This window comes from Leuresthes tenuis, unplaced genomic scaffold (assembly GCF_036924035.1).
Source record: "Leuresthes tenuis unplaced genomic scaffold, fLeuTen1.0.hap1 SCAF_23, whole genome shotgun sequence".
Classification (NCBI taxonomy): domain Eukaryota; kingdom Metazoa; phylum Chordata; class Actinopteri; order Atheriniformes; family Atherinopsidae; genus Leuresthes; species Leuresthes tenuis.
Window position 1 is genome coordinate 6,768,750 of NW_027325377.1, and position 18,370 is coordinate 6,787,119.

At 42.6% G+C, this 18,370-nt stretch overlaps 11 non-coding genes across 11 annotated transcripts; all 11 read right to left on the reverse strand.

Moving 5' to 3' along the window:
* Positions 1 to 368: 368 nt before the first annotated feature.
* On the reverse strand, positions 369 to 450 carry trnas-gcu (transfer RNA serine (anticodon GCU)). The gene has a single exon. It is a non-coding gene; the product is annotated as a tRNA-Ser (tRNA).
* Positions 451 to 2,051: 1,601 nt separating this feature from the next.
* On the reverse strand, positions 2,052 to 2,133 carry trnas-gcu (transfer RNA serine (anticodon GCU)). The gene has a single exon. It is a non-coding gene; the product is annotated as a tRNA-Ser (tRNA).
* Positions 2,134 to 3,733: 1,600 nt separating this feature from the next.
* trnas-gcu (transfer RNA serine (anticodon GCU)) lies at positions 3,734 to 3,815 on the reverse strand. Its single transcript has one exon. It is a non-coding gene; the product is annotated as a tRNA-Ser (tRNA).
* A 1,601-nt stretch (positions 3,816 to 5,416) lies between these two features.
* Positions 5,417 to 5,498, reverse strand: trnas-gcu (transfer RNA serine (anticodon GCU)). Its single transcript has one exon. It is a non-coding gene; the product is annotated as a tRNA-Ser (tRNA).
* A 1,600-nt stretch (positions 5,499 to 7,098) lies between these two features.
* Positions 7,099 to 7,180, reverse strand: trnas-gcu (transfer RNA serine (anticodon GCU)). Its single transcript has one exon. It is a non-coding gene; the product is annotated as a tRNA-Ser (tRNA).
* Positions 7,181 to 8,780: 1,600 nt separating this feature from the next.
* trnas-gcu (transfer RNA serine (anticodon GCU)) lies at positions 8,781 to 8,862 on the reverse strand. The gene has a single exon. It is a non-coding gene; the product is annotated as a tRNA-Ser (tRNA).
* Positions 8,863 to 10,462: 1,600 nt separating this feature from the next.
* On the reverse strand, positions 10,463 to 10,544 carry trnas-gcu (transfer RNA serine (anticodon GCU)). Its single transcript has one exon. It is a non-coding gene; the product is annotated as a tRNA-Ser (tRNA).
* A 1,600-nt stretch (positions 10,545 to 12,144) lies between these two features.
* trnas-gcu (transfer RNA serine (anticodon GCU)) lies at positions 12,145 to 12,226 on the reverse strand. Its single transcript has one exon. It is a non-coding gene; the product is annotated as a tRNA-Ser (tRNA).
* A 1,600-nt stretch (positions 12,227 to 13,826) lies between these two features.
* trnas-gcu (transfer RNA serine (anticodon GCU)) lies at positions 13,827 to 13,908 on the reverse strand. The gene has a single exon. It is a non-coding gene; the product is annotated as a tRNA-Ser (tRNA).
* Positions 13,909 to 15,508: 1,600 nt separating this feature from the next.
* On the reverse strand, positions 15,509 to 15,590 carry trnas-gcu (transfer RNA serine (anticodon GCU)). Its single transcript has one exon. It is a non-coding gene; the product is annotated as a tRNA-Ser (tRNA).
* A 1,600-nt stretch (positions 15,591 to 17,190) lies between these two features.
* trnas-gcu (transfer RNA serine (anticodon GCU)) lies at positions 17,191 to 17,272 on the reverse strand. The gene has a single exon. It is a non-coding gene; the product is annotated as a tRNA-Ser (tRNA).
* Positions 17,273 to 18,370: the final 1,098 nt, after the last annotated feature.

The window sequence follows — 18,370 nt, forward strand, 5'->3', positions numbered from 1 at the left end:
CTCTACTCAACAATGAAAGGGGAATTAGCGCAAGTGGTAGAGCGCCTGCTTAACATGCGAGACATAGCGGGATGCCCGCATTCTCCAGGAAGCTTTAACTTGCTTGTGCTCTGTGGAGAAAGTCATTTACAGCTGATTGCGGCTAATATACAAGTCAAAGGTGGGTGTAAACTGAAAGCAAAAGTAATCTTTCAGAGCATGATTACCCTGAAGTCAGAAAACAAATTGTTCATGACACATTCAATCCCCCTAATGAACCTAATGTAAGCTAAAATAAAAATATTGCCACATAAGCATTGTTTGAAAAATGCATTTGCACAAAGTGGAATCAGAAACAAGTGTTGACAACACTGCTTTAGATGGAAAGCCGACGAGAATGGGATTTGAACCCATGCGTGCAAAGCACAATGGATTAGCAGTCCATCGCCTTAACCACTCGGCCACCTCGTCCCCTCAACTGTTGTTTTGATGCTAAAAATTCGCGTCCTCAACAACAGCTGCTAAAATTTCAGTCTCACATTGCAGCCTCATTAGTAACGCAGGGCTGTGAAAGGAGGAAATCAATTCTCCCTTCCTTCACAAAAGGAAAAAAAGGGGAATTAGCTCAAGTGGTAGAGCGCTCGCTTTGCATGTGAGAGGTAGCGGGATCGATGCCTGCATTCTCCAGGAATCCTTCCTTAGCTTCACATTTCAGTGGAGGAAATCATCAACATCTGTGGTGGTACAGCTGAAGTTGGCTTAGGGTTTTGCGATATCTGCATCGTGAGCCCTACAACCATAGGGGATGGTGTTCAAATCCAAGAGCTGGTTGAGCATGTTGTGATCCATTCACGCCTTCTCCAGGAAGCTTTGACATGATCAGTGGAGGTTATTGTCATCGTTTGGTCTTGTGTTGCCTTTGTAAAATTTCAATCTCACATGAGCGCGTCACAAGGTACAAAGGCCTTGTGGGCAGAGCATATGAATTCCTCCTTTCACAAAAGGAGAATCATTATGATCTAAATATGTTTTCATGTAGGGATCTTTGAGGTTCTTTGATTTACAAATAGGGCAAAACAAATGCAGTTGGATTTAGGGCAATTCAAATTTAGGGTTTCAGTCTCTTCAGTATATACTCAAATATGGAAGGCAAATTAGGTCAAACTATAAAGGGCTTGCTTTCCATGCAAAATGTGGCGGGATTCATGTCCTCATTCCTCAGAAATCTTTTAGGTGCTCTTCTGGTGAGAGGTCTAAATGGTGGTCTTATAAAGGCAGACCAACTAATATGCAAATTCAAATTTGTTTAAAAACTGAAAGCATGAAACACTACGGAATTCCTGTGTCTCACTAATCGGATGCAAGACTCTTCTTGATACATTCAACCAGTCTGAAAAACACACTGAGTAAAACCAACAAGCCACAATCGTGAGATCTATTCCTTTTGATGGATCGAGGAATAGATCTTTTGGTCAGAAATGATCGTTGATTTGGAAGCACTAAGAAAAGACTGACATAGCTCCTGAACACATCATCTGATTTGCAAATAAGTGCCCATCAGGACCGGAGTTGACCCACTTGCATGGAAATGGATTAGCGTCAATTACCTTCAAAAAGCATAAATCAATGCAAATGACCCTAGGACGAGCACGGGGGGGGTGGGGTGGGGCTGGGGGGGTGCTAGGGTTCCATGATATCTGCAGTCTCTACTCAACAATGAAAGGGGAATTAGCGCAAGTGGTAGAGCGCCTGCTTAACATGCGAGACATAGCGGGATGCCCGCATTCTCCAGGAAGCTTTAACTTGCTTGTGCTCTGTGGAGAAAGTCATTTACAGCTGATTGCGGCTAATATACAAGTCAAAGGTGGGTGTAAACTGAAAGCAAAAGTAATCTTTCAGAGCATGATTACCCTGAAGTCAGAAAACAAATTGTTCATGACACATTCAATCCCCCTAATGAACCTAATGTAAGCTAAAATAAAAATATTGCCACATAAGCATTGTTTGAAAAATGCATTTGCACAAAGTGGAATCAGAAACAAGTGTTGACAACACTGCTTTAGATGGAAAGCCGACGAGAATGGGATTTGAACCCATGCGTGCAAAGCACAATGGATTAGCAGTCCATCGCCTTAACCACTCGGCCACCTCGTCTCCTCAACTGTTGTTTTGATGCTAAAAATTCGCGTCCTCAACAACAGCTGCTAAAATTTCAGTCTCACATTGCAGCCTCATTAGTAACGCAGGGCTGTGAAAGGAGGAAATCAATTCTCCCTTCCTTCACAAAAGGAAAAAAAGGGGAATTAGCTCAAGTGGTAGAGCGCTCGCTTTGCAAGTGAGAGGTAGCGGGATCGATGCCTGCATTCTCCAGGAATCCTTCCTTAGCTTCACATTTCAGTGGAGGAAATCATCAACATCTGTGGTGGTACAGCTGAAGTTGGCTTAGGGTTTTGCGATATCTGCATCGTGAGCCCTACAACCATAGGGGATGGTGTTCGAATCCAAGAGCTGGTTGAGCATGTTGTGATCCATTCACGCCTTCTCCAGGAAGCTTTGACATGATCAGTGGAGGTTATTGTCATCGTTTGGTCTTGTGTTGCCTTTGTAAAATTTCAATCTCACATGAGCGCGTCACAAGGTACAAAGGCCTTGTGGGCAGAGCATATGAATTCCTCCTTTCACAAAAGGAGAATCATTATGATCTAAATATGTTTTCATGTAGGGATCTTTGAGGTTCTTTGATTTACAAATAGGGCAAAACAAATGCAGTTGGATTTAGGGCAATTCAAATTTAGGGTTTCAGTCTCTTCAGTATATACTCAAATATGGAAGGCAAATTAGGTCAAACTATAAAGGGCTTGCTTTCCATGCAAAATGTGGCGGGATTCATGTCCTCATTCCTCAGAAATCTTTTAGGTGCTCTTCTGGTGAGAGGTCTAAATGGTGGTCTTATAAAGGCAGACCAACTAATATGCAAATTCAAATTTGTTTAAAAACTGAAAGCATGAAACACTACGGAATTCCTGTGTCTCACTAATCGGATGCAAGACTCTTCTTGATACATTCAACCAGTCTGAAAAACACACTGAGTAAAACCAACAAGCCACAATCGTGAGATCTATTCCTTTTGATGGATCGAGGAATAGATCTTTTGGTCAGAAATGATCGTTGATTTGGAAGCACTAAGAAAAGACTGACATAGCTCCTGAACACATCATCTGATTTGCAAATAAGTGCCCATCAGGACCGGAGTTGACCCACTTGCATGGAAATGGATTAGCGTCAATTACCTTCAAAAAGCATAAATCAATGCAAATGACCCTAGGACGAGCACGGGGGGGTGGGGTGGGGCTGGGGGGGTGCTAGGGTTCCATGATATCTGCAGTCTCTACTCAACAATGAAAGGGGAATTAGCGCAAGTGGTAGAGCGCCTGCTTAACATGCGAGACATAGCGGGATGCCCGCATTCTCCAGGAAGCTTTAACTTGCTTGTGCTCTGTGGAGAAAGTCATTTACAGCTGATTGCGGCTAATATACAAGTCAAAGGTGGGTGTAAACTGAAAGCAAAAGTAATCTTTCAGAGCATGATTACCCTGAAGTCAGAAAACAAATTGTTCATGACACATTCAATCCCCCTAATGAACCTAATGTAAGCTAAAATAAAAATATTGCCACATAAGCATTGTTTGAAAAATGCATTTGCACAAAGTGGAATCAGAAACAAGTGTTGACAACACTGCTTTAGATGGAAAGCCGACGAGAATGGGATTTGAACCCATGCGTGCAAAGCACAATGGATTAGCAGTCCATCGCCTTAACCACTCGGCCACCTCGTCTCCTCAACTGTTGTTTTGATGCTAAAAATTCGCGTCCTCAACAACAGCTGCTAAAATTTCAGTCTCACATTGCAGCCTCATTAGTAACGCAGGGCTGTGAAAGGAGGAAATCAATTCTCCCTTCCTTCACAAAAGGAAAAAAAGGGGAATTAGCTCAAGTGGTAGAGCGCTCGCTTTGCAAGTGAGAGGTAGCGGGATCGATGCCTGCATTCTCCAGGAATGCTTCCTTAGCTTCACATTTCAGTGGAGGAAATCATCAACATCTGTGGTGGTACAGCTGAAGTTGGCTTAGGGTTTTGCGATATCTGCATCGTGAGCCCTACAACCATAGGGGATGGTGTTCGAATCCAAGAGCTGGTTGAGCATGTTGTGATCCATTCACGCCTTCTCCAGGAAGCTTTGACATGATCAGTGGAGGTTATTGTCATCGTTTGGTCTTGTGTTGCCTTTGTAAAATTTCAATCTCACATGAGCGCGTCACAAGGTACAAAGGCCTTGTGGGCAGAGCATATGAATTCCTCCTTTCACAAAAGGAGAATCATTATGATCTAAATATGTTTTCATGTAGGGATCTTTGAGGTTCTTTGATTTACAAATAGGGCAAAACAAATGCAGTTGGATTTAGGGCAATTCAAATTTAGGGTTTCAGTCTCTTCAGTATATACTCAAATATGGAAGGCAAATTAGGTCAAACTATAAAGGGCTTGCTTTCCATGCAAAATGTGGCGGGATTCATGTCCTCATTCCTCAGAAATCTTTTAGGTGCTCTTCTGGTGAGAGGTCTAAATGGTGGTCTTATAAAGGCAGACCAACTAATATGCAAATTCAAATTTGTTTAAAAACTGAAAGCATGAAACACTACGGAATTCCTGTGTCTCACTAATCGGATGCAAGACTCTTCTTGATACATTCAACCAGTCTGAAAAACACACTGAGTAAAACCAACAAGCCACAATCGTGAGATCTATTCCTTTTGATGGATCGAGGAATAGATCTTTTGGTCAGAAATGATCGTTGATTTGGAAGCACTAAGAAAAGACTGACATAGCTCCTGAACACATCATCTGATTTGCAAATAAGTGCCCATCAGGACCGGAGTTGACCCACTTGCATGGAAATGGATTAGCGTCAATTACCTTCAAAAAGCATAAATCAATGCAAATGACCCTAGGACGAGCACGGGGGGGGTGGGGTGGGGCTGGGGGGGTGCTAGGGTTCCATGATATCTGCAGTCTCTACTCAACAATGAAAGGGGAATTAGCGCAAGTGGTAGAGCGCCTGCTTAACATGCGAGACATAGCGGGATGCCCGCATTCTCCAGGAAGCTTTAACTTGCTTGTGCTCTGTGGAGAAAGTCATTTACAGCTGATTGCGGCTAATATACAAGTCAAAGGTGGGTGTAAACTGAAAGCAAAAGTAATCTTTCAGAGCATGATTACCCTGAAGTCAGAAAACAAATTGTTCATGACACATTCAATCCCCCTAATGAACCTAATGTAAGCTAAAATAAAAATATTGCCACATAAGCATTGTTTGAAAAATGCATTTGCACAAAGTGGAATCAGAAACAAGTGTTGACAACACTGCTTTAGATGGAAAGCCGACGAGAATGGGATTTGAACCCATGCGTGCAAAGCACAATGGATTAGCAGTCCATCGCCTTAACCACTCGGCCACCTCGTCTCCTCAACTGTTGTTTTGATGCTAAAAATTCGCGTCCTCAACAACAGCTGCTAAAATTTCAGTCTCACATTGCAGCCTCATTAGTAACGCAGGGCTGTGAAAGGAGGAAATCAATTCTCCCTTCCTTCACAAAAGGAAAAAAAGGGGAATTAGCTCAAGTGGTAGAGCGCTCGCTTTGCAAGTGAGAGGTAGCGGGATCGATGCCTGCATTCTCCAGGAATCCTTCCTTAGCTTCACATTTCAGTGGAGGAAATCATCAACATCTGTGGTGGTACAGCTGAAGTTGGCTTAGGGTTTTGCGATATCTGCATCGTGAGCCCTACAACCATAGGGGATGGTGTTCGAATCCAAGAGCTGGTTGAGCATGTTGTGATCCATTCACGCCTTCTCCAGGAAGCTTTGACATGATCAGTGGAGGTTATTGTCATCGTTTGGTCTTGTGTTGCCTTTGTAAAATTTCAATCTCACATGAGCGCGTCACAAGGTACAAAGGCCTTGTGGGCAGAGCATATGAATTCCTCCTTTCACAAAAGGAGAATCATTATGATCTAAATATGTTTTCATGTAGGGATCTTTGAGGTTCTTTGATTTACAAATAGGGCAAAACAAATGCAGTTGGATTTAGGGCAATTCAAATTTAGGGTTTCAGTCTCTTCAGTATATACTCAAATATGGAAGGCAAATTAGGTCAAACTATAAAGGGCTTGCTTTCCATGCAAAATGTGGCGGGATTCATGTCCTCATTCCTCAGAAATCTTTTAGGTGCTCTTCTGGTGAGAGGTCTAAATGGTGGTCTTATAAAGGCAGACCAACTAATATGCAAATTCAAATTTGTTTAAAAACTGAAAGCATGAAACACTACGGAATTCCTGTGTCTCACTAATCGGATGCAAGACTCTTCTTGATACATTCAACCAGTCTGAAAAACACACTGAGTAAAACCAACAAGCCACAATCGTGAGATCTATTCCTTTTGATGGATCGAGGAATAGATCTTTTGGTCAGAAATGATCGTTGATTTGGAAGCACTAAGAAAAGACTGACATAGCTCCTGAACACATCATCTGATTTGCAAATAAGTGCCCATCAGGACCGGAGTTGACCCACTTGCATGGAAATGGATTAGCGTCAATTACCTTCAAAAAGCATAAATCAATGCAAATGACCCTAGGACGAGCACGGGGGGGTGGGGTGGGGCTGGGGGGGTGCTAGGGTTCCATGATATCTGCAGTCTCTACTCAACAATGAAAGGGGAATTAGCGCAAGTGGTAGAGCGCCTGCTTAACATGCGAGACATAGCGGGATGCCCGCATTCTCCAGGAAGCTTTAACTTGCTTGTGCTCTGTGGAGAAAGTCATTTACAGCTGATTGCGGCTAATATACAAGTCAAAGGTGGGTGTAAACTGAAAGCAAAAGTAATCTTTCAGAGCATGATTACCCTGAAGTCAGAAAACAAATTGTTCATGACACATTCAATCCCCCTAATGAACCTAATGTAAGCTAAAATAAAAATATTGCCACATAAGCATTGTTTGAAAAATGCATTTGCACAAAGTGGAATCAGAAACAAGTGTTGACAACACTGCTTTAGATGGAAAGCCGACGAGAATGGGATTTGAACCCATGCGTGCAAAGCACAATGGATTAGCAGTCCATCGCCTTAACCACTCGGCCACCTCGTCCCCTCAACTGTTGTTTTGATGCTAAAAATTCGCGTCCTCAACAACAGCTGCTAAAATTTCAGTCTCACATTGCAGCCTCATTAGTAACGCAGGGCTGTGAAAGGAGGAAATCAATTCTCCCTTCCTTCACAAAAGGAAAAAAAGGGGAATTAGCTCAAGTGGTAGAGCGCTCGCTTTGCATGTGAGAGGTAGCGGGATCGATGCCTGCATTCTCCAGGAATCCTTCCTTAGCTTCACATTTCAGTGGAGGAAATCATCAACATCTGTGGTGGTACAGCTGAAGTTGGCTTAGGGTTTTGCGATATCTGCATCGTGAGCCCTACAACCATAGGGGATGGTGTTCAAATCCAAGAGCTGGTTGAGCATGTTGTGATCCATTCACGCCTTCTCCAGGAAGCTTTGACATGATCAGTGGAGGTTATTGTCATCGTTTGGTCTTGTGTTGCCTTTGTAAAATTTCAATCTCACATGAGCGCGTCACAAGGTACAAAGGCCTTGTGGGCAGAGCATATGAATTCCTCCTTTCACAAAAGGAGAATCATTATGATCTAAATATGTTTTCATGTAGGGATCTTTGAGGTTCTTTGATTTACAAATAGGGCAAAACAAATGCAGTTGGATTTAGGGCAATTCAAATTTAGGGTTTCAGTCTCTTCAGTATATACTCAAATATGGAAGGCAAATTAGGTCAAACTATAAAGGGCTTGCTTTCCATGCAAAATGTGGCGGGATTCATGTCCTCATTCCTCAGAAATCTTTTAGGTGCTCTTCTGGTGAGAGGTCTAAATGGTGGTCTTATAAAGGCAGACCAACTAATATGCAAATTCAAATTTGTTTAAAAACTGAAAGCATGAAACACTACGGAATTCCTGTGTCTCACTAATCGGATGCAAGACTCTTCTTGATACATTCAACCAGTCTGAAAAACACACTGAGTAAAACCAACAAGCCACAATCGTGAGATCTATTCCTTTTGATGGATCGAGGAATAGATCTTTTGGTCAGAAATGATCGTTGATTTGGAAGCACTAAGAAAAGACTGACATAGCTCCTGAACACATCATCTGATTTGCAAATAAGTGCCCATCAGGACCGGAGTTGACCCACTTGCATGGAAATGGATTAGCGTCAATTACCTTCAAAAAGCATAAATCAATGCAAATGACCCTAGGACGAGCACGGGGGGGTGGGGTGGGGCTGGGGGGGTGCTAGGGTTCCATGATATCTGCAGTCTCTACTCAACAATGAAAGGGGAATTAGCGCAAGTGGTAGAGCGCCTGCTTAACATGCGAGACATAGCGGGATGCCCGCATTCTCCAGGAAGCTTTAACTTGCTTGTGCTCTGTGGAGAAAGTCATTTACAGCTGATTGCGGCTAATATACAAGTCAAAGGTGGGTGTAAACTGAAAGCAAAAGTAATCTTTCAGAGCATGATTACCCTGAAGTCAGAAAACAAATTGTTCATGACACATTCAATCCCCCTAATGAACCTAATGTAAGCTAAAATAAAAATATTGCCACATAAGCATTGTTTGAAAAATGCATTTGCACAAAGTGGAATCAGAAACAAGTGTTGACAACACTGCTTTAGATGGAAAGCCGACGAGAATGGGATTTGAACCCATGCGTGCAAAGCACAATGGATTAGCAGTCCATCGCCTTAACCACTCGGCCACCTCGTCTCCTCAACTGTTGTTTTGATGCTAAAAATTCGCGTCCTCAACAACAGCTGCTAAAATTTCAGTCTCACATTGCAGCCTCATTAGTAACGCAGGGCTGTGAAAGGAGGAAATCAATTCTCCCTTCCTTCACAAAAGGAAAAAAAGGGGAATTAGCTCAAGTGGTAGAGCGCTCGCTTTGCATGTGAGAGGTAGCGGGATCGATGCCTGCATTCTCCAGGAATCCTTCCTTAGCTTCACATTTCAGTGGAGGAAATCATCAACATCTGTGGTGGTACAGCTGAAGTTGGCTTAGGGTTTTGCGATATCTGCATCGTGAGCCCTACAACCATAGGGGATGGTGTTTGAATCCAAGAGCTGGTTGAGCATGTTGTGATCCATTCACGCCTTCTCCAGGAAGCTTTGACATGATCAGTGGAGGTTATTGTCATCGTTTGGTCTTGTGTTGCCTTTGTAAAATTTCAATCTCACATGAGCGCGTCACAAGGTACAAAGGCCTTGTGGGCAGAGCATATGAATTCCTCCTTTCACAAAAGGAGAATCATTATGATCTAAATATGTTTTCATGTAGGGATCTTTGAGGTTCTTTGATTTACAAATAGGGCAAAACAAATGCAGTTGGATTTAGGGCAATTCAAATTTAGGGTTTCAGTCTCTTCAGTATATACTCAAATATGGAAGGCAAATTAGGTCAAACTATAAAGGGCTTGCTTTCCATGCAAAATGTGGCGGGATTCATGTCCTCATTCCTCAGAAATCTTTTAGGTGCTCTTCTGGTGAGAGGTCTAAATGGTGGTCTTATAAAGGCAGACCAACTAATATGCAAATTCAAATTTGTTTAAAAACTGAAAGCATGAAACACTACGGAATTCCTGTGTCTCACTAATCGGATGCAAGACTCTTCTTGATACATTCAACCAGTCTGAAAAACACACTGAGTAAAACCAACAAGCCACAATCGTGAGATCTATTCCTTTTGATGGATCGAGGAATAGATCTTTTGGTCAGAAATGATCGTTGATTTGGAAGCACTAAGAAAAGACTGACATAGCTCCTGAACACATCATCTGATTTGCAAATAAGTGCCCATCAGGACCGGAGTTGACCCACTTGCATGGAAATGGATTAGCGTCAATTACCTTCAAAAAGCATAAATCAATGCAAATGACCCTAGGACGAGCACGGGGGGGTGGGGTGGGGCTGGGGGGGTGCTAGGGTTCCATGATATCTGCAGTCTCTACTCAACAATGAAAGGGGAATTAGCGCAAGTGGTAGAGCGCCTGCTTAACATGCGAGACATAGCGGGATGCCCGCATTCTCCAGGAAGCTTTAACTTGCTTGTGCTCTGTGGAGAAAGTCATTTACAGCTGATTGCGGCTAATATACAAGTCAAAGGTGGGTGTAAACTGAAAGCAAAAGTAATCTTTCAGAGCATGATTACCCTGAAGTCAGAAAACAAATTGTTCATGACACATTCAATCCCCCTAATGAACCTAATGTAAGCTAAAATAAAAATATTGCCACATAAGCATTGTTTGAAAAATGCATTTGCACAAAGTGGAATCAGAAACAAGTGTTGACAACACTGCTTTAGATGGAAAGCCGACGAGAATGGGATTTGAACCCATGCGTGCAAAGCACAATGGATTAGCAGTCCATCGCCTTAACCACTCGGCCACCTCGTCTCCTCAACTGTTGTTTTGATGCTAAAAATTCGCGTCCTCAACAACAGCTGCTAAAATTTCAGTCTCACATTGCAGCCTCATTAGTAACGCAGGGCTGTGAAAGGAGGAAATCAATTCTCCCTTCCTTCACAAAAGGAAAAAAAGGGGAATTAGCTCAAGTGGTAGAGCGCTCGCTTTGCAAGTGAGAGGTAGCGGGATCGATGCCTGCATTCTCCAGGAATCCTTCCTTAGCTTCACATTTCAGTGGAGGAAATCATCAACATCTGTGGTGGTACAGCTGAAGTTGGCTTAGGGTTTTGCGATATCTGCATCGTGAGCCCTACAACCATAGGGGATGGTGTTCGAATCCAAGAGCTGGTTGAGCATGTTGTGATCCATTCACGCCTTCTCCAGGAAGCTTTGACATGATCAGTGGAGGTTATTGTCATCGTTTGGTCTTGTGTTGCCTTTGTAAAATTTCAATCTCACATGAGCGCGTCACAAGGTACAAAGGCCTTGTGGGCAGAGCATATGAATTCCTCCTTTCACAAAAGGAGAATCATTATGATCTAAATATGTTTTCATGTAGGGATCTTTGAGGTTCTTTGATTTACAAATAGGGCAAAACAAATGCAGTTGGATTTAGGGCAATTCAAATTTAGGGTTTCAGTCTCTTCAGTATATACTCAAATATGGAAGGCAAATTAGGTCAAACTATAAAGGGCTTGCTTTCCATGCAAAATGTGGCGGGATTCATGTCCTCATTCCTCAGAAATCTTTTAGGTGCTCTTCTGGTGAGAGGTCTAAATGGTGGTCTTATAAAGGCAGACCAACTAATATGCAAATTCAAATTTGTTTAAAAACTGAAAGCATGAAACACTACGGAATTCCTGTGTCTCACTAATCGGATGCAAGACTCTTCTTGATACATTCAACCAGTCTGAAAAACACACTGAGTAAAACCAACAAGCCACAATCGTGAGATCTATTCCTTTTGATGGATCGAGGAATAGATCTTTTGGTCAGAAATGATCGTTGATTTGGAAGCACTAAGAAAAGACTGACATAGCTCCTGAACACATCATCTGATTTGCAAATAAGTGCCCATCAGGACCGGAGTTGACCCACTTGCATGGAAATGGATTAGCGTCAATTACCTTCAAAAAGCATAAATCAATGCAAATGACCCTAGGACGAGCACGGGGGGGTGGGGTGGGGCTGGGGGGGTGCTAGGGTTCCATGATATCTGCAGTCTCTACTCAACAATGAAAGGGGAATTAGCGCAAGTGGTAGAGCGCCTGCTTAACATGCGAGACATAGCGGGATGCCCGCATTCTCCAGGAAGCTTTAACTTGCTTGTGCTCTGTGGAGAAAGTCATTTACAGCTGATTGCGGCTAATATACAAGTCAAAGGTGGGTGTAAACTGAAAGCAAAAGTAATCTTTCAGAGCATGATTACCCTGAAGTCAGAAAACAAATTGTTCATGACACATTCAATCCCCCTAATGAACCTAATGTAAGCTAAAATAAAAATATTGCCACATAAGCATTGTTTGAAAAATGCATTTGCACAAAGTGGAATCAGAAACAAGTGTTGACAACACTGCTTTAGATGGAAAGCCGACGAGAATGGGATTTGAACCCATGCGTGCAAAGCACAATGGATTAGCAGTCCATCGCCTTAACCACTCGGCCACCTCGTCCCCTCAACTGTTATTTTGATGCTAAAAATTCGCGTCCTCAACAACAGCTGCTAAAATTTCAGTCTCACATTGCAGCCTCATTAGTAACGCAGGGCTGTGAAAGGAGGAAATCAATTCTCCCTTCCTTCACAAAAGGAAAAAAAGGGGAATTAGCTCAAGTGGTAGAGCGTTCGCTTTGCATGTGAGAGGTAGCGGGATCGATGCCTGCATTCTCCAGGAATCCTTCCTTAGCTTCACATTTCAGTGGAGGAAATCATCAACATCTGTGGTGGTACAGCTGAAGTTGGCTTAGGGTTTTGCGATATCTGCATCGTGAGCCCTACAACCATAGGGGATGGCGTTTGAATCCAAGAGCTGGTTGAGCATGTTGTGATCCATTCACGCCTTCTCCAGGAAGCTTTGACATGATCAGTGGAGGTTATTGTCATCGTTTGGTCTTGTGTTGCCTTTGTAAAATTTCAATCTCACATGAGCGCGTCACAAGGTACAAAGGCCTTGTGGGCAGAGCATATGAATTCCTCCTTTCACAAAAGGAGAATCATTATGATCTAAATATGTTTTCATGTAGGGATCTTTGAGGTTCTTTGATTTACAAATAGGGCAAAACAAATGCAGTTGGATTTAGGGCAATTCAAATTTAGGGTTTCAGTCTCTTCAGTATATACTCAAATATGGAAGGCAAATTAGGTCAAACTATAAAGGGCTTGCTTTCCATGCAAAATGTGGCGGGATTCATGTCCTCATTCCTCAGAAATCTTTTAGGTGCTCTTCTGGTGAGAGGTCTAAATGGTGGTCTTATAAAGGCAGACCAACTAATATGCAAATTCAAATTTGTTTAAAAACTGAAAGCATGAAACACTACGGAATTCCTGTGTCTCACTAATCAGATGCAAGACTCTTCTTGATACATTCAACCAGTCTGAAAAACACACTGAGTAAAACCAACAAGCCACAATCGTGAGATCTATTCCTTTTGATGGATCGAGGAATAGATCTTTTGGTCAGAAATGATCGTTGATTTGGAAGCACTAAGAAAAGACTGACATAGCTCCTGAACACATCATCTGATTTGCAAATAAGTGCCCATCAGGACCGGAGTTGACCCACTTGCATGGAAATGGATTAGCGTCAATTACCTTCAAAAAGCATAAATCAATGCAAATGACCCTAGGACGAGCACGGGGGGGTGGGGTGGGGCTGGGGGAGTGCTAGGGTTCCATGATATCTGCAGTCTCTACTCAACAATGAAAGGGGAATTAGCGCAAGTGGTAGAGCGCCTGCTTAACATGCGAGACATAGCGGGATGCCCGCATTCTCCAGGAAGCTTTAACTTGCTTGTGCTCTGTGGAGAAAGTCATTTACAGCTGATTGCGGCTAATATACAAGTCAAAGGTGGGTGTAAACTGAAAGCAAAAGTAATCTTTCAGAGCATGATTACCCTGAAGTCAGAAAACAAATTGTTCATGACACATTCAATCCCCCTAATGAACCTAATGTAAGCTAAAATAAAAATATTGCCACATAAGCATTGTTTGAAAAATGCATTTGCACAAAGTGGAATCAGAAACAAGTGTTGACAACACTGCTTTAGATGGAAAGCCGACGAGAATGGGATTTGAACCCATGCGTGCAAAGCACAATGGATTAGCAGTCCATCACCTTAACCACTCGGCCACCTCGTCCCCTCAACTGTTGTTTTGATGCTAAAAATTCGCGTCCTCAACAACAGCTGCTAAAATTTCAGTCTCACATTGCAGCCTCATTAGTAACGCAGGGCTGTGAAAGGAGGAAATCAATTCTCCCTTCCTTCACAAAAGGAAAAAAAGGGGAATTAGCTCAAGTGGTAGAGCGCTCGCTTTGCATGTGAGAGGTAGCGGGATCGATGCCTGCATTCTCCAGGAATCCTTCCTTAGCTTCACATTTCAGTGGAGGAAATCATCAACATCTGTGGTGGTACAGCTGAAGTTGGCTTAGGGTTTTGCGATATCTGCATCGTGAGCCCTACAACCATAGGGGATGGTGTTCAAATCCAAGAGCTGGTTGAGCATGTTGTGATCCATTCACGCCTTCTCCAGGAAGCTTTGACATGATCAGTGGAGGTTATTGTCATCGTTTGGTCTTGTGTTGCCTTTGTAAAATTTCAATCTCACATGAGCGCGTCACAAGGTACAAAGGCCTTGTGGGCAGAGCATATGAATTCCTCCTTTCACAAAAGGAGAATCATTATGATCTAAATATGTTTTCATGTAGGGATCTTTGAGGTTCTTTGATTTACAAATAGGGCAAAACAAATGCAGTTGGATTTAGGGCAATTCAAATTTAGGGTTTCAGTCTCTTCAGTATATACTCAAATATGGAAGGCAAATTAGGTCAAACTATAAAGGGCTTGCTTTCCATGCAAAATGTGGCGGGATTCATGTCCTCATTCCTCAGAAATCTTTTAGGTGCTCTTCTGGTGAGAGGTCTAAATGGTGGTCTTATAAAGGCAGACCAACTAATATGCAAATTCAAATTTGTTTAAAAACTGAAAGCATGAAACACTACGGAATTCCTGTGTCTCACTAATCGGATGCAAGACTCTTCTTGATACATTCAACCAGTCTGAAAAACACACTGAGTAAAACCAACAAGCCACAATCGTGAGATCTATTCCTTTTGATGGATCGAGGAATAGATCTTTTGGTCAGAAATGATCGTTGATTTGGAAGCACTAAGAAAAGACTGACATAGCTCCTGAACGCATCATCTGATTTGCAAATAAGTGCCCATCAGGACCGGAGTTGACCCACTTGCATGGAAATGGATTAGCGTCAATTACCTTCAAAAAGCATAAATCAATGCAAATGACCCTAGGACGAGCACGGGGGGGTGTGGTGGGGCTGGGGGAGTGCTAGGGTTCCATGATATCTGCAGTCTCTACTCAACAATGAAAGGGGAATTAGCGCAAGTGGTAGAGCGCCTGCTTAACATGCGAGACATAGCGGGATGCCCGCATTCTCCAGGAAGCTTTAACTTGCTTGTGCTCTGTGGAGAAAGTCATTTACAGCTGATTGCGGCTAATATACAAGTCAAAGGTGGGTGTAAACTGAAAGCAAAAGTAATCTTTCAGAGCATGATTACCCTGAAGTCAGAAAACAAATTGTTCATGACACATTCAATCCCCCTAATGAACCTAATGTAAGCTAAAATAAAAATATTGCCACATAAGCATTGTTTGAAAAATGCATTTGCACAAAGTGGAATCAGAAACAAGTGTTGACAACACTGCTTTAGATGGAAAGCCGACGAGAATGGGATTTGAACCCATGCGTGCAAAGCACAATGGATTAGCAGTCCATCACCTTAACCACTCGGCCACCTCGTCCCCTCAACTGTTGTTTTGATGCTAAAAATTCGCGTCCTCAACAACAGCTGCTAAAATTTCAGTCTCACATTGCAGCCTCATTAGTAACGCAGGGCTGTGAAAGGAGGAAATCAATTCTCCCTTCCTTCACAAAAGGAAAAAAAGGGGAATTAGCTCAAGTGGTAGAGCGCTCGCTTTGCATGTGAGAGGTAGCGGGATCGATGCCTGCATTCTCCAGGAATCCTTCCTTAGCTTCACATTTCAGTGGAGGAAATCATCAACATCTGTGGTGGTACAGCTGAAGTTGGCTTAGGGTTTTGCGATATCTGCATCGTGAGCCCTACAACCATAGGGGATGGTGTTCAAATCCAAGAGCTGGTTGAGCATGTTGTGATCCATTCACGCCTTCTCCAGGAAGCTTTGACATGATCAGTGGAGGTTATTGTCATCGTTTGGTCTTGTGTTGCCTTTGTAAAATTTCAATCTCACATGAGCGCGTCACAAGGTACAAAGGCCTTGTGGGCAGAGCATATGAATTCCTCCTTTCACAAAAGGAGAATCATTATGATCTAAATATGTTTTCATGTAGGGATCTTTGAGGTTCTTTGATTTACAAATAGGGCAAAACAAATGCAGTTGGATTTAGGGCAATTCAAATTTAGGGTTTCAGTCTCTTCAGTATATACTCAAATATGGAAGGCAAATTAGGTCAAACTATAAAGGGCTTGCTTTCCATGCAAAATGTGGCGGGATTCATGTCCTCATTCCTCAGAAATCTTTTAGGTGCTCTTCTGGTGAGAGGTCTAAATGGTGGTCTTATAAAGGCAGACCAACTAATATGCAAATTCAAATTTGTTTAAAAACTGAAAGCATGAAACACTACGGAATTCCTGTGTCTCACTAATCGGATGCAAGACTCTTCTTGATACATTCAACCAGTCTGAAAAACACACTGAGTAAAACCAACAAGCCACAATCGTGAGATCTATTCCTTTTGATGGATCGAGGAATAGATCTTTTGGTCAGAAATGATCGTTGATTTGGAAGCACTAAGAAAAGACTGACATAGCTCCTGAACGCATCATCTGATTTGCAAATAAGTGCCCATCAGGACCGGAGTTGACCCACTTGCATGGAAATGGATTAGCGTCAATTACCTTCAAAAAGCATAAATCAATGCAAATGACCCTAGGACGAGCACGGGGGGGTGTGGTGGGGCTGGGGGAGTGCTAGGGTTCCATGATATCTGCAGTCTCTACTCAACAATGAAAGGGGAATTAGCGCAAGTGGTAGAGCGCCTGCTTAACATGCGAGACATAGCGGGATGCCCGCATTCTCCAGGAAGCTTTAACTTGCTTGTGCTCTGTGGAGAAAGTCATTTACAGCTGATTGCGGCTAATATACAAGTCAAAGGTGGGTGTAAACTGAAAGCAAAAGTAATCTTTCAGAGCATGATTACCCTGAAGTCAGAAAACAAATTGTTCATGACACATTCAATCCCCCTAATGAACCTAATGTAAGCTAAAATAAAAATATTGCCACATAAGCATTGTTTGAAAAATGCATTTGCACAAAGTGGAATCAGAAACAAGTGTTGACAACACTGCTTTAGATGGAAAGCCGACGAGAATGGGATTTGAACCCATGCGTGCAAAGCACAATGGATTAGCAGTCCATCACCTTAACCACTCGGCCACCTCGTCCCCTCAACTGTTGTTTTGATGCTAAAAATTCGCGTCCTCAACAACAGCTGCTAAAATTTCAGTCTCACATTGCAGCCTCATTAGTAACGCAGGGCTGTGAAAGGAGGAAATCAATTCTCCCTTCCTTCACAAAAGGAAAAAAAGGGGAATTAGCTCAAGTGGTAGAGCGCTCGCTTTGCATGTGAGAGGTAGCGGGATCGATGCCTGCATTCTCCAGGAATCCTTCCTTAGCTTCACATTTCAGTGGAGGAAATCATCAACATCTGTGGTGGTACAGCTGAAGTTGGCTTAGGGTTTTGCGATATCTGCATCGTGAGCCCTACAACCATAGGGGATGGTGTTCAAATCCAAGAGCTGGTTGAGCATGTTGTGATCCATTCACGCCTTCTCCAGGAAGCTTTGACATGATCAGTGGAGGTTATTGTCATCGTTTGGTCTTGTGTTGCCTTTGTAAAATTTCAATCTCACATGAGCGCGTCACAAGGTACAAAGGCCTTGTGGGCAGAGCATATGAATTCCTCCTTTCACAAAAGGAGAATCATTATGATCTAAATATGTTTTCATGTAGGGATCTTTGAGGTTCTTTGATTTACAAATAGGGCAAAACAAATGCAGTTGGATTTAGGGCAATTCAAATTTAGGGTTTCAGTCTCTTCAGTATATACTCAAATATGGAAGGCAAATTAGGTCAAACTATAAAGGGCTTGCTTTCCATGCAAAATGTGGCGGGATTCATGTCCTCATTCCTCAGAAATCTTTTAGGTGCTCTTCTGGTGAGAGGTCTAAATGGTGGTCTTATAAAGGCAGACCAACTAATATGCAAATTCAAATTTGTTTAAAAACTGAAAGCATGAAACACTACGGAATTCCTGTGTCTCACTAATCGGATGCAAGACTCTTCTTGATACATTCAACCAGTCTGAAAAACACACTGAGTAAAACCAACAAGCCACAATCGTGAGATCTATTCCTTTTGATGGATCGAGGAATAGATCTTTTGGTCAGAAATGATCGTTGATTTGGAAGCACTAAGAAAAGACTGACATAGCTCCTGAACACATCATCTGATTTGCAAATAAGTGCCCATCAGGACCGGAG